Source organism: Lepidochelys kempii, chromosome 10 (assembly GCF_965140265.1).
Source record: "Lepidochelys kempii isolate rLepKem1 chromosome 10, rLepKem1.hap2, whole genome shotgun sequence".
NCBI lineage: Eukaryota > Metazoa > Chordata > Testudines > Cheloniidae > Lepidochelys > Lepidochelys kempii.
The window spans coordinates 60,516,882-60,530,810 of record NC_133265.1 but is presented as its reverse complement, the minus strand read 5'-3'; the positions used below and the strand labels follow the sequence as shown (position 1 = coordinate 60,530,810).

The window sequence follows — 13,929 nt, the reverse complement described above, 5'->3', positions numbered from 1 at the left end:
AAATATTTAAAAAGTGTTCTCCACCTTCCGCCTTACAAGGCTTACATTCCAGGAACCTAGAAGCCTCCACATTTCTACTATATAAATTGACACACTGTGTTAAATAGCAAAATCCTTCAAGGAGTTAAAAAAACAAAACAAAACCTGATACTTTTTATTGAGGTTTATTTTCTTTTATACAATAGGCAGTGTTTGTTATTTTAAAAAAAAATATGTATTACATGTATATAAATCTTTACCCATTAATGGAAAAAAGGTGGAGATGGGACAAATGAAAGTGATGGTTTGGTGCCCAAAGTCATAGATTTAAAATACACAGAGGATGAAATCCTGCCCCCAGTGAATTAACGGGAAAACACCCATAGGCTTTAGTGGGGCCAGGATTTCACCCAGCTCTCTGTAATCACCAGATCAGACCCTAGATAGGCAAGTTCAGTCCCTCATTCTTCCAGGTAATAAAACCGATTTCTTTGCCATTTGCTTTCAAAACAAAATTCTTGTCTGCTCAGGCTGGACATTAAAAATCCCATGGAACTTCCATAAATTGGGGTTTGCCTGGATCCTTTGGCAAAAATTCCCTACCCACTTCTGTATGTTATGCATTGCTCTGCGTCAGTTGCTACTCTCTATCCTAAAGATGCCCTCATTTTAGTGTTACCATATGCACACAGCTTGTAAAGCTCTTTGGGATCTGTCAGGATTAAAAGTTCTATATAAATGCAAATTAGAGACAATAATTCAGCCTGTGTTCATCTTTTGGGAAGAGGTCAAAAGGGGGAAAAAGAATTGTGGATGTTAAAATCAATTAAAAAACAGAAGACCTATAATCTAAGAGTTAGGAGTTGGTATAACTCCTTCATTCACATGTTTTTTTTAATCAAAGCTCTCAGCACTGCAGCACACTTTTCAGTCCCTTCCGGTCACATTCATATGCCCTAAAGGAAGGCATAAGAAATCTAGGAGGGAGCTGGATATAATTAGAACCCAGCAGGAGGTCCAAAATAGTTTTAGAAGGGACTTCCTCAACATTATTTCTAAGAGTAGGAAATACAAGAGCAACTCCTTTTTGCTGAGAACTGTAAGTTACCAAAGGAACAGGTTACACAGCAAGCACTCTAGCCAACTCTTCTCTTTTTATGATCCTCTTGTGTTGTGGTTGCATTTGATACTTCATAGTAAAACACTGGGATGGACAGAGAATATGAAAATCTGGGAAGCTCCATTGGCAGGTTGCACTGCTGGTATGATCGTATTATTATCTATTTCAATGTGGCCATGTCTGTGGCATCTCCAAATAATTATGCCTACTCTACTACTTATTTCTCTGCCAATAGGAAAGGCTACATGTTTCTTGAGGCAAGTACTGCTCCTGATAAATGAGTCTATTCACATTAGTTTAAGGTGGTTTTACATTAATAGGCTTCTATCAGCTTTACATGGTCACGTTTCACCTAGGGTACATTTGGTTATAAACAATACCATGATGCTGCTGTGTGACAAAGCATTCAAGAGTAGGGAAGCTTTGTTTGAGGATAAGTTAAGGAAATAATCTTGGCATACAGGATTTTCCCCTTTACAACGCAACATGCTCTCTGTACACAAACAGCTACTTCATGTTTTTACTAAAAACATGTAGCTACTGATTGGGGGCGGGGGGCTTCAAACCAGAGTGGCTTACAGCAATAAGGGTGAAGCTCAAAAGAAGAGCAGACTAATCATGGAACTGGTAGTTAAAATATATGAAGGCACAGACACATGCATTTTAAACTACTATCTGTACACCTGCTCTTAATCAGACTGTCCTCTACTATGTTAAACACAATTTTATACCCCAAAAAATTGTATATAAAACTTACCTCCACTCTGTTCAAGAAATTTGCTGGTCTAATCGGAGATACTTATTATTCCTAGCGGGAGTAGTTTTCTAGCTCCACCTGTTTAGCACACAGCCGAGCAGCCTGCGTGTCACCTGTTTGCATTTGTCAGTGACTATTTATAGATAAAAAGGTGTGCCTCATGTCTGTATGTGTAAAGACGGTGCTGGCTGGCAGCAGTGCAGGGGAACAGCTACACACTTACAATGTCCCATTTGTTTTCTAAATGGAAACAGCACTTTAAGAAAAGATCTGTATATATCCCACCCGGGAGCAAATAAAAATGGTAGTGAGACCTCGTGTGTATTATAATAAATCTTAATATTTAATTGCCTGTTAGAAACAATATCACTATATATAAATATACAAAGGATATAGTATACTGATCACAGTCAAGCAACATTTTAAAAGGCATAATGATCTTCATATGTTTTTCGACTTTGCATCCCCTTGTCTTAGAGGAGGCCAATATGGCAGCAATCTCTGCTCTCTAGTGTTAGTTTTAATTTATTATCTGTGTTTCTCCCCTGTATATAGGGCTGAATACACAGAAGAGGTTTGGGTGGGTCTGACAGGAGCATTTATTTCTAAAGAAACTGAGCAAGATTTGGTAATAATGGAAGTGACTCGTTGGCCGAAACCTCGAAAGCACATTTGCTGACTGAAACAACATATGCCAATACCATTTATACCACTCTAAAATTTCAAAAAGAGAAGCTATGTGTAATCTAGAACTTTGAGACTCCTGGAGATTGAAGGAGAGGGCTTGTTTTCTCTCCTTTCCTCTCAACACCAGCTCTCATAGCAAAGCAAAGGCCATACATCCTCTAAGAAAATATGGCAAGTGAAACTTGCACCTCTCCCCACACCAAGAAAAAAAGAAAATTTTATATGTAAATGTCAGTCATCACCTCCATATCTCTGCTAGCAAGGGCAGCCAACAAGAAATGCATTGACTAAATTTCATTAATTTTCACACAGACAGATGTTTAAAGAGACAAGCTAATTAGAATTTGCCAGATAACAGAGAACAGGCCTATGTAATTAAGTTATATGGCAACTATAATTTTAAAAGGTCATGTGACAGCCATCCTGTTCTTTGTTTGCTATTTCACAAGTTAGAGTCAGATACAGGGGCATTTTGGGATGTATAAGTAGGGGCATTGCCAGCAGATCAAGGGACGTGATCGTTCCCCTCTATTCAACACTGGTGAGGCCTCATCTGGAGCAGTGTGTCCAGTTTTGGGCCCCACACTACAAGAAGGATGTGGAAAAATTGGAAAACATCCAGCGGAGGGCAACAAAAATGATTAGGGGACTGGAACACATGACTTATGAGGAGAGGCTGAGGGAACTGGGATTGTTTAGTCTGCGGAAGAGAAGAATGAGGAGGGATGTGATAGCTGCTTTCAACTACCTGAAAGGGGGTTCCAAAGAGGATGGATCTAGACTGTTCTCAGTGGTAGCAGATGACAGAACAAGGAGTAATGGTCTCAAGTTGCAGTGCGGGAGGTTTAGGTTGGATATTAGGAAAAACTTTTTCACTAGGAGGGTGGTGAAACACTGGAATGCGTTACCTAGGGAGGTAGTGGAATCTCCTTCCTTAGAAGTTTTTAAGGTCAGGCTTGACAAAGCCCTGGCTGGGGTGATTTAGTTGGGGATTGGTCCTGCTTTGAGCAGGGGGTTGGACTAGATGACCTCCTGAGGTCCCTTCCAACCCTGATATTCTATGATTCTATGTTTCCAGAAGCGACATAAAATTTTCAAGAAGAGCTTACAACCAAAGAAAGGAGCCATGTCTGACAAACAAGGATGCATCTTTATTAAACCTTGCCACGTACCTTGCCTTCTGTATTCAGCAAGAAATTAATTCTAGTAGCATAGGGGGTAGATTCATTGGGGACTAGGTCAGGGAGGTGGGAGACAGGCTTCTGTGAGGTGTGCATATTCTCTCTATAATCCAGGTAGCAGAAGGCAAGCCAGAGAAGAAAGAAGTGATTGTGGGAAAGAAAAGGGGGTATATTTCTTGGGAAAGTGTACGATTGACATTGGCATATCATACCAAGAGGATATGGTAGGAAATAGACTGCAGTATAATCAAAAGGCACTACCATGTAGGTACATGATAGGGATCTATTGCTGACAAGTACTCATTTGAGCAAAGCTACCAAAAATATAGTCTGCCACAAATCTACTGATATTTAAGTCCTAGAAAATGCTGATATCCAAGAAATCCCAATGCGTAGCTCTGCTCTGAAAAGCAACTCCATATGGGCTTCCATTTTTATTGTCTCTTGCTCAATCTATACTGAATTTGCTCAGTTTACTGACTGAAAGATTTTTTCCCCTCCAGCTACCATCCCTGCAAAGTCATCATTGGGATCTGGGAATCAAGCTGGGTTCTTTCAGGCATCACCATCAATAATGCAGATTCTGAAGACCAAATTAGACCTGCAGGGACACCTGTGCATCTCCACTCTTTTCAGTTTGCCCGCTGACATTTGTGCCCCCACTGCCCATCAATGGGGCTTTAAACAGAATTGCACAGATGTAACTATGAGGGCAGAATTTAGCCTCCAGAGCCTGTATTGCTAGTGATGAGGAGCATGAAGGAACAAACTCCGGCTGACTCAGATCCCAAACTGCCCAAGGTCGGTTAGGAACAATAGCAACTATCATCTTTTTACTTGTAAGCTCTGTAAATTTGATATAGAAATCATGGACCATTAGAGCTAATCCCTCAATAAAAATACTTCCCTCTGATGAATATTTTTAATAAAAAAAACAGTTCTAAGTTTTTTGAAAGGGCATTTTCTGAAGAAAAATGTTGATGGAAAATATTCAACTAAGCTCTAGGCAAAATGAAGATGGAATCCCACATTTCAGAGCCACTTTCAAGAGATATGAATGGTGGCTTCACTTCTTCTGAAGACTGAATTCCTGTTTCTTTCAAAGAAAAATTATCCTGCAGTTATCACAGACCCTAGTTTCTAAGGCCCAATGCCCCAGTGTAAAATGTTTGCCCACTGAGTGCCCTGAAAAGCTTGGCTTAAGGGTGAAATCGTGTACTGAAGAGCAATGCAGTTACACAGGTTTTTAAACATGGTGGACATGCAAGCTAGTTTGTCTTCAATTCATTGTGTACAACAACTTCGCACTACATGACTACAGTAGTAGTTATAACTGACCTGGTTTGTTGTGATGGAAATGCCCTTATAGAAGGGGGACCCCCAAGAACCCACATTTAACCAACTGATATAGTGAGAAAATCAGAGTATCTTCATTCTTTGATGTTATAGTGGACTGCCCACAACCTTTTCTCATAGCCTGGGTAAAAAGTTCAGAGCGGCCTCCCTCCATGCCAGCTTTTTAGCAGTGTGACCCTCTGAATAAAGCCTCATTTGGAACCTTGGTCCTTGCTAAGTAGGTCAACGTTAGATATTTGCCAACTAGCTAACGGGGAATTACACATGACTCCCCATTCAACACTTTAAAAATAAAATGACATGATTTTGCACATACGGCAGCTGTCAGCCAAATGGATCCTAAAACTGCTTAACAATTCTTGAGCCTCCAGTCCTGCAAACACTTAGGCACATACTTAAATTGACACACAAAAATAGTGCCACTCAACTAAATTGATTTAGAAATACTCTATAGGAATCACTTCACCCTCCACAGCCATCTCTCTAAAGTGAAACAGAAAATATTTAATGATACAAAGATTAGGACAGGAAATGAAAGACACTACAGCCAATAGAAATTACACGGGGAATTTAGACAGGTAGAACCTGGAATTTATTTATCCACGACCCTAGGGTTAGTATTATGGCAAAACTGGCTGGTGATTTTTAATAATCACAAGGGGTTAAGAGTAAAGTCTTATTGTCCAGCTGAAAGATGGCATGTCACTTGCAGTGTTTCTTAACACCATAGTGGGGCACTGGTTCAGTACTCATGGAAACCATACAAGCTACTGAATCACTTAACACCTGCAGTACCTGAGGTTTTTCCCTAGAGAACTTCAGTTTCTCATCTAACTATTGATTTACCCCCACCATGACTACTTTATCAAATCCAATGAGTGAACAGCCTTTAACGCTCACCAGGTAAGCAGAGAAATGATGTCACTTGTAGATATTCTTGATGTGAACTATTAAATCTTTCCTTAACCCAAGTAATCTGGGGAAAGAAAGGGTTAGATGAAGTAGACCTAGCAGAACTTCTCCATATTAAACCTTCTGAATTACTTTGTGCTGATGGAGCATTGTGCGGAAAGGACAAGATAGACTTTCCTTAGTGAGAAGTGTTTTTATCTATTAGACAATAGATATAAACAAGAATTAATGGTGGGTTTTTTCATATAGGGTAAAATTTTCAAAAATGTCGAAGTGACTTAGGAGACTTACACCGCAATCGTGTGACTGCACCTCATGTAGACATACCTGCACTAGTCTTAATCTATCTAATAGGGCAAAAGATAGCAGCACAGACCCAGGCAAGGAATGTGAGTATGTACCCAGCATTCTGGGTCAGTTTGCACAGTCCGTGCTGAAGCTTGTGCTGCTCCATACTCCCTGCTATCATTAGTGAGCTAGCTAAACTAAAGCTATCACAGGAATGCTGACATGAGCTGCAAACCAAACCACCGACTGCAATTAGACATACCCTATGTTCCACTTTCAAAAATGACTTTGGCCCTTAAGAGCCTAAGGGCCTGTCTACATAATATCTTAGTCTGCCCCAGTGGGGCATGAATTCCAGTGTGCACTAATATAACGTACACAAACTGGCCTGTGTCGACTCCAAAAAGCTCCCTTGTGAGAGTTAATATAGTCTCATTTCAAAAAGTACTATGTTAACACCCACTAGGGAACTTCTAATCTGCACTGGTATGTTGCACACTAACTGGCCTGCATGGACCCTGCTGGCATGCACTAGAATTTACTCCCAAGCTAGTGCAGACTAGGACACACTGTAGATAAACCCAAAGTCTTATTGCCTTTCATTTTTGAAAAATGGGACTTAGGCATAAAAGCAAAAGTACTAACATTAGCTTAAAAAGCAGACTACTGCGCATTGTCTGACTGACACCGGAACTGCATACTTACTGTACTCTGTCTTCAACAGTGGCCAGTGCCAGATACTCCAAGGAAGATGTAAAACCCCCATAACAGTTCTACAACACGATTATGAAATTTTCTTCCTGGAACTTGACAGTTAGTGGTTGAGCTATCTCCTGAAGTATGAACCTTGATATCACTTTTCAATTTCTTATTTCAGCTAGAGAAACTGCTAGAGTAACAGTTTTAAAATGTGTAGCTTTTAAATTCCATTGCATGACCCCCTCTCAACGCAAGACAAGGGAGAAACTAAGTGCACCTGACTGCTTTCCTATATAGCATTTGTTTTATACATTTATATCATACCATCTCTTATGTGTCTCCTCTCTAAACCATAGTTCTAATGTTTTTAACTCTCTCCTCACATGGAAGCCTTCAAATGCCTCTAATCACTGACAATACCCTTCTGTTTATACTCTGTTTCCCCCTGCTTCCTCACCCCTGAGTAGCTAGAACCAAACATAGTACCTCAGGGTGAAGGCATGTCATGAGTTTATATAACACTAGAATATTCTTAGTGTCACTCTATAGTCCCTTCCTAATAAAATCTAATACCTGGTTTGCTTTTTACAGCCATTATTGCCATGAATTAAGCAGAACTTAATGGTACCTTGGTCTTACCACTAACAAAGTATCAGACAGTTATGAGGTAATTGTTCCGCACTATTTCCAATTCCTTCCAATTTGGATACTCTCAGTATGTGCATCCGCTTATTTGGCATTTGATTGCTGTGTGCACATTTTTAGCTTCCACTCTAAAAAGGGAATAGAAGGAATCAGATTCTTCAAGAAGCAAGGGAAATATTAAACCGTTAGCCCCTGACTAACTATATGCAGGCTGAAATTGTGCCCATGCAGAGCCCCATTGATTTCAGGGGAGTTCACTGTGGGTGCAAGGGTCTGTCCCCGTTAAGCCAGTTGTAGGGCTTCAGTTCACAAATAGCGATACCACATGTATCCCACGTGAATGTATCCTGTGGCATCTGCATCCACTATCAGCTTATTTAGCCCAGAATTGCAGAATTTCCCAAAAGAATGGTCAAAATGAAGAGCAGGAACTAGCAGGCATCAAACTAGCTTCACAGAAAAGTTCTTTATTGTGAGAGAAATTAGCTGCCTTACAACTCTATCCTCCTCCCCCAAACTTCCCAGAAAAAAAGGCATGGAAGCAGTCAGTTAGGCAATAGCTTTGCGGATGTGGTATATGACTCCAATCTTACATAAGAGGATAAGAAGGGAAACTAGAAGTCCTTGATATCATTTTGAGAAAGCCAGGGGACACCATCAGAAATGTAGAGGCTGCAGGAAGAGGCCGGGGACAACAGTTAGTTTCATAACTCTTGTTAAAATAAGACCAAACCAAGGAAAAGTAAGAAGCTGAATTTCATCAGAGCAAGGCTTAGAGAAATTTGTAGGAACAAAAGGGGAGGGCACAAAAGCAGGAGTTAAATGGAAGTAGTTCAAAGTTAATAGTGTCAGGGTTTGTGTGTGTGTCACCTGTGATAGCAGTAAAAAAACAAAAACCTATTCAGAATATCATGCATCTTCAATACAACACAACACCTCCACCCCCACCCTCTGAAGTCCTCTGATACTATTGTAAAAATGAGATGCATGAACACGTATCAAGGAAACAATAAACCCCGAAGAAACAAGAATTCATGGGTAATGGTGGTAAAAATAGTTAACACTTCTGTGCAATAGGTAGAATGGACATCTCATGGGACTGGCAGCTTTCACTGCCTGGTTTCCCCTTTGAATCCAGCCCAGCAGATGAGAGCAAGAACTGCAGTTGTGCGCTGCCACTGTCTGAACAAGACATGTGGGGAAGGCCCTTTGCACCCTGCCTGGAAGAAGCACGGTATAACACACAGTTGAGGCCACATATGGGAAAGTGTGTACCCTTCTGCCCCCTTTATTATTGAAGGCCAAGAGTCATGGCGGTGATACAAGCCAAGTTAGTGAAAGCTGCTCCTTTTCCAGCTCTACTAGACTGAACTTTGTGTGGAATTTGGGGTATTGCTCAAAGATTCCGATTCTGTTTTGATGCAACCAGTACTACTATTTCTGTAGAGGCCTTATTAATGGAGAAATCTATAATCACAATGTAGGACAACGGTCATCCGCTTTATCTTGAAAAAGCGGGAGATACAGCAAGTGGTGCAATGTAAATGAAATTTTGCATGCATGTAGATTAGAGCTGGTTGGAGGTCAACAGTTCTGTCTCGTGACAATTTTCAGTGGCCGCATTTGAGAAAAGCTGGTGTAAGGTATCCTATGACATTGATAAATACAAAGTGACACTGTCTCCTAACACCGACTCTCACAATTAGGATAAGGAAAAAATATTATTCCCTAAAACTGCTGCTCTGTCTTTTTCAGCAGAGCTTCTGCCTAGAACTAGTCCCAGCCACAATCCTGCTGGGCTTCCTTTCAAATTTAAAAAACAATTCCGACATCCTCATCTACATAGCACCAAGTACCTGGACTGTCAGCTTAGGAGCCACCCGGATTTCCCTAATAAAGACACACATGCTTGCCAAAGGAAGAAGATAAACAGAAGCTTGTCCACCCTCACAGCAACATAGTGCTGATAGGGAGTGGAAACCACCACCTCTAAGGAGCTAGGAGAAGACAAGGAAGGGAGAAAAAACAAGCCCCCTCATTTCCTCACCCCACAAAAGCCTATGGGGAAGAGGGTAGATGGAGGACCAGTGCTTTAGATATTTATAGGAATTAAACTTTAGGGAGTTGTTGTATGCTCTTGGAAGTGAAAAAAAAAAATCAGCAGGCCACTGGAATTATGGTAATAAATGAAAAAGCAGAGTGGAGGGAATATGAAAGCGTGGAAACCCCAAAACTGGGAGGAGGGAAAAACCCCACCATTTCAAGTGTGGTTTGTATAGGCAGAAAGTGACATTGCCGTTCACACAAATCATGAGCAGGTTTGTATGATTGCGTACAGCTGAAGGCAACATAGATCATAACATCTAATCTGATTGGCTGTTTCAGAAGACCATGCTATAAATTAAACATGCCAGGCTTATTTGTTTAATCTCCTTGGAGTGTGCTATCTGTAAACAGCCTTGGGATCATCTGCTTGAGTTTACTTCTGTGGCTACTGGGAACTTCTTTTTAAGAAATCAAGCAAGTTTGTTGGAACATTTAGAAACCCCTACCAAGTACTTTAAAATGGCTAGTCTGTTGAGTAGGAGAGTACTAGACATCTTCTGACCCTTTACTTACACAATATAGCCATGATCATCCATTTTGGACATAATCCAGTCACTAAAGCTGGTTGGGAAATGTTTTTCCCCTACAAAAGTTTTTTCAACTTTCAATATTTCATCTCAGCCAAATCCCAAATAGTTAGATCCGAAATGCCCCTAGGATGCTTCATGGGAGAAGCTGTTCAGGTTTCTCATGCTCTCCATTCTCACTAGGCCAGGCTGACTGCATATCCCTTGATGCGCTGCAGGCTCCTCTCTCGACAGGGGGAGGTGATGCACTATGGCAGTTGTGTGGACATAGTGCATCATGGGAAATTTGTTTTCAGCTGAAAAACTGAACACATTTTGGTTCTTGGGCATTACATATTTTGTATTTCAAAAATTTAATTTTTCATAGAAAACACTCTTCACCACACAAAAACTGTTCAGTTAAAAACTCAATTTTTGTCAAACAATTTAGACAGAATTTTGACAAGTTCTAAGAGTTGCAGTCTGACCGCTTCTAAAGAGTAACTAAACTTATTCCACAGTTCCTGTTTAAAAAACAAACAAAAAAAATCTTTTCTTCCTTTGGATAGGAAAGCTCTCAGCTGTCTTGTACTCTGATTTTTGGGAGACTGATTTATATGGAATACAGATAATCTGGCTCAAAACAGTCACATAGCCAAGCTCAGCAGGGATACAATGTACATGCTGTATTAGAAGAGATCTGGCAGAGCCAATGACAACAGTGACTATGGCCATTAGTATATCAGGTGTCCAAGGGGCAGATTAGGCATCAGTCTCTTAGATACCTAGCAGGTCACTCCAGCAAGTTCTCCACATAATTTATTTAGTCCACACAGATACCATGAATTATAATACAGAATGTGACTACAACATAAAACTGTCTGATGTATCTGAAATAACTGTGACCAGAACAAAGGGCTAACATGCAAAAGAGTTGGGGAGGATGGGGGCATTTTTCAGAATTTGATTTGATCAGATTATTTTCCTTACATTTTTGATGGAGTTGCCTATCTTTTCAGCAGCATAAGAATCTGTTCCTTAGTGGTTGGAGGGTGGTTTTTAGGTTGGAATATACAAAAAAAACCCCAAAACACTTTCTTCTTGTTAGCTGCTGTTATTTGCTAGCATGGAGCTGCTTCTACTTGATATTGAAATGCCCCCCACCAGCTCTCTTATTTTTGGTACGAAAGATGTTTTAATGTAAGGTTTTTCATACTGCATTTTCATATCTGATTTTGCTTTATCCGTTCTAGTTTTGTTTATTCTATGTCAGTTTCATCTGATACACAAACAAATAAAAAAACAAAACCAGCTAATTGGGAGTCCTCCTAAGCCTTTGGGGGTATGAGTTGAGCTGAGTCAGTTTTGTCAGCAGGTAAAAGTCTCCTGTGTTTGATAAATCTCAGAGCAAAAGATTATTAACACAACACCCAGTTTATTGACTTAATTGAGCATGCAATCAATGGCCATTGTGACAAATTGGAAAATATCTTTGTATTATTTTTAGGACTACTGCGCATGCCTTTTTAGGTTTGCTTATAATGTGTTACTTGCTATGGAATTAAATCAAAAGGGGTTGTTAGAGAAACCAGGCAAAAGAGACAAAAACAATCACACAGATGAGTCTTTGAGGGAATAATGGGGAAGCTGATTATGGGAAACACCCCCCCCATTCATGTTAGAGTGGTTTGCTCTTGCCAGTGCTAAGCCTAGGATCAAAGGAGGATATTAAAGCATTACAGGACCCCAGGCCAAGGAAAGGAGTTTGAGTGAGTTGAAAGAGACTGCTCAGGGAGTGAAAGGATGAAAGAAGCATTCAAGGAAGCACTAAAGGAGCACTCAAGAAAGATAAGGCCATTGCCGAGAAACTAAATGAATTCTTTGAACTCCTCTTCATGGCTGAGCATATGAGGGAGATTCCCAAACCTGATTCATTCTTTTTAGGTGACAAATCTGAGGAACTGTCACAGAATGAAGTGTCATTAGAGGAGGTTTTGGAATAAATTGATAAATTAAACAGCAATAAGTCACCAGGACCAAATGGTATTCACACAAGAGTTGTGAATGAACTCAAATGTGAAATTGCAGAACTACTAATTGTGGTATGTAACCTATCGTATAAATCAGTTTGTGTGCCAAATGACTGGAGGACAGCTAATGGGACGCCAATTTTTTAAAAATGCTCCAGAGGCGATCCCGGCAATTACAAGACAGTAAGCCTAACTTCAGTAGCAGGCAAATTGGTTGAAATTATAGCAAAGAACTGAATTATCAGACACTGAGATGAACGCAGTTTGTTGGGGAAGAGTCAATGTTTTTTGTAAAGGGAAATCATGCCTCTACCAATTCTTTGAGGGGGGTCAACAAGCATATGGACAAGTGTGATCCAGTGGATATAGTGATACTTTAGATTTTCAGAAAGCCTTTGACAAGGTCCCTCACCAAACCCTCTTAAGCAAAGTAAGCTGTCATGGGATAAGAGGGAAGGTCCCCTCCTGGAACAGTAACTGGTTAAAATATAGGAAACAAAGAGTAGGAATAAATGGTCAGTTTTCATAATGGAGAGAGGTAAATAGTGGTGTCCTCCAATGGTCTGTACTGGGACCAGTACTGTTCAACATATTTGTAAATTATCTGAAAAAAAGGGGTAAACAGTGAGGTGGCAAAATTTGCAGATGATACAAAATTACTCAAGACAGTTAAGTCTAAAGTAGACTGTGAAGAGTTACAAAGGGATCTCACAAAACTGGGTGACTGGGCAACAGAATGGCAGATGAAATTCAATGCACATTGGAAAACATAATCCCAACTATACATATAAAATGATAGGGTCTAAGTTAGCTGTTACTACTCAAGAAAGATCTTGAAATCGTGGATAGCTTTCTAAAAACAGCCACTCAATGTGTAGTGGCAGTCAAAAAAGCTAAAAGAATGTTGGGAATCGTTAAGGAAAGGATTGATAAGAAAACAGAAAATATCATATTGCCTCCATATAAAGCCATGGTACACCCACATCTTGAATACTGCAGGTAGATCCAGTCACCCCATCTCAAAAGAGATATACTGTAATTGGAAAAGGTACAGAGATGGGCAACAAAAATTATTAGGGGCATGGAACAGCTTCAATATGAGGAGAGATTAATAAGATTTGGACTTTACAGGTTGCAAAAGAGATGACTAAGGGGGGATATGATAGAGGTCTATAAAATCATGACTGGTGTAGAGAAAGTAAATAAGGAAGTGTTATTTACGCCTTCTCATAACACAAGAATTAGGGGTCACCAAATTAATAGGCAGCAGATTTAAAAACCAAACAAACAGGAAGTATTTCTTCACACAATGCACTGTCAACCTGTGGAACTCTTTGCCAGAGGATGTTGTGAAGGCCAAGATTATCACAGCGTTCAAAAAAGTACTAGAAAAGTTCATAGCCGACAGGTCCATCAATGGTCATTAGCCAGGATGGACAGGGATGCAAAACCATGCTCTGAAGTATCCCTAACTTCTGTTTGCCAGAAGCTGGGAATGGATGACACGGGATGGATCACTTGGTGATTAACTGTTCTGTTCATTCCCTCTGAAGCACCTGGCATTGGGCACTGTTGGAAGACAGGATACTGGGCTAGACTGAAGAACATAAAGAGTGGCCATAGTCTGACACCCAGACCAACTGAGAATCAGAGTGTGCCGCAA

The 13,929-nt window shown here is 40.3% G+C and overlaps 1 protein-coding gene across 10 annotated transcripts in view; it reads right to left on the bottom strand.

Moving 5' to 3' along the window:
• RAB27A (RAB27A, member RAS oncogene family) overlaps nucleotides 1–13,929 on the bottom strand; it is an 80,155-nt gene that overhangs the window by 20,838 nt on the left and 45,388 nt on the right. The window contains exon 1 of one of the 10 annotated variants that reach the window (XM_073303820.1): nucleotides 1,857–1,918. The exons of the other annotated variants lie outside the window; for them this stretch is intronic. The gene's annotated coding sequence lies outside the window, so the exon portion shown is untranslated. Of the gene's footprint in view, nucleotides 1–1,856; nucleotides 1,919–13,929 lie in introns of those variants that run through there. 10 annotated transcript variants of the gene reach the window in all.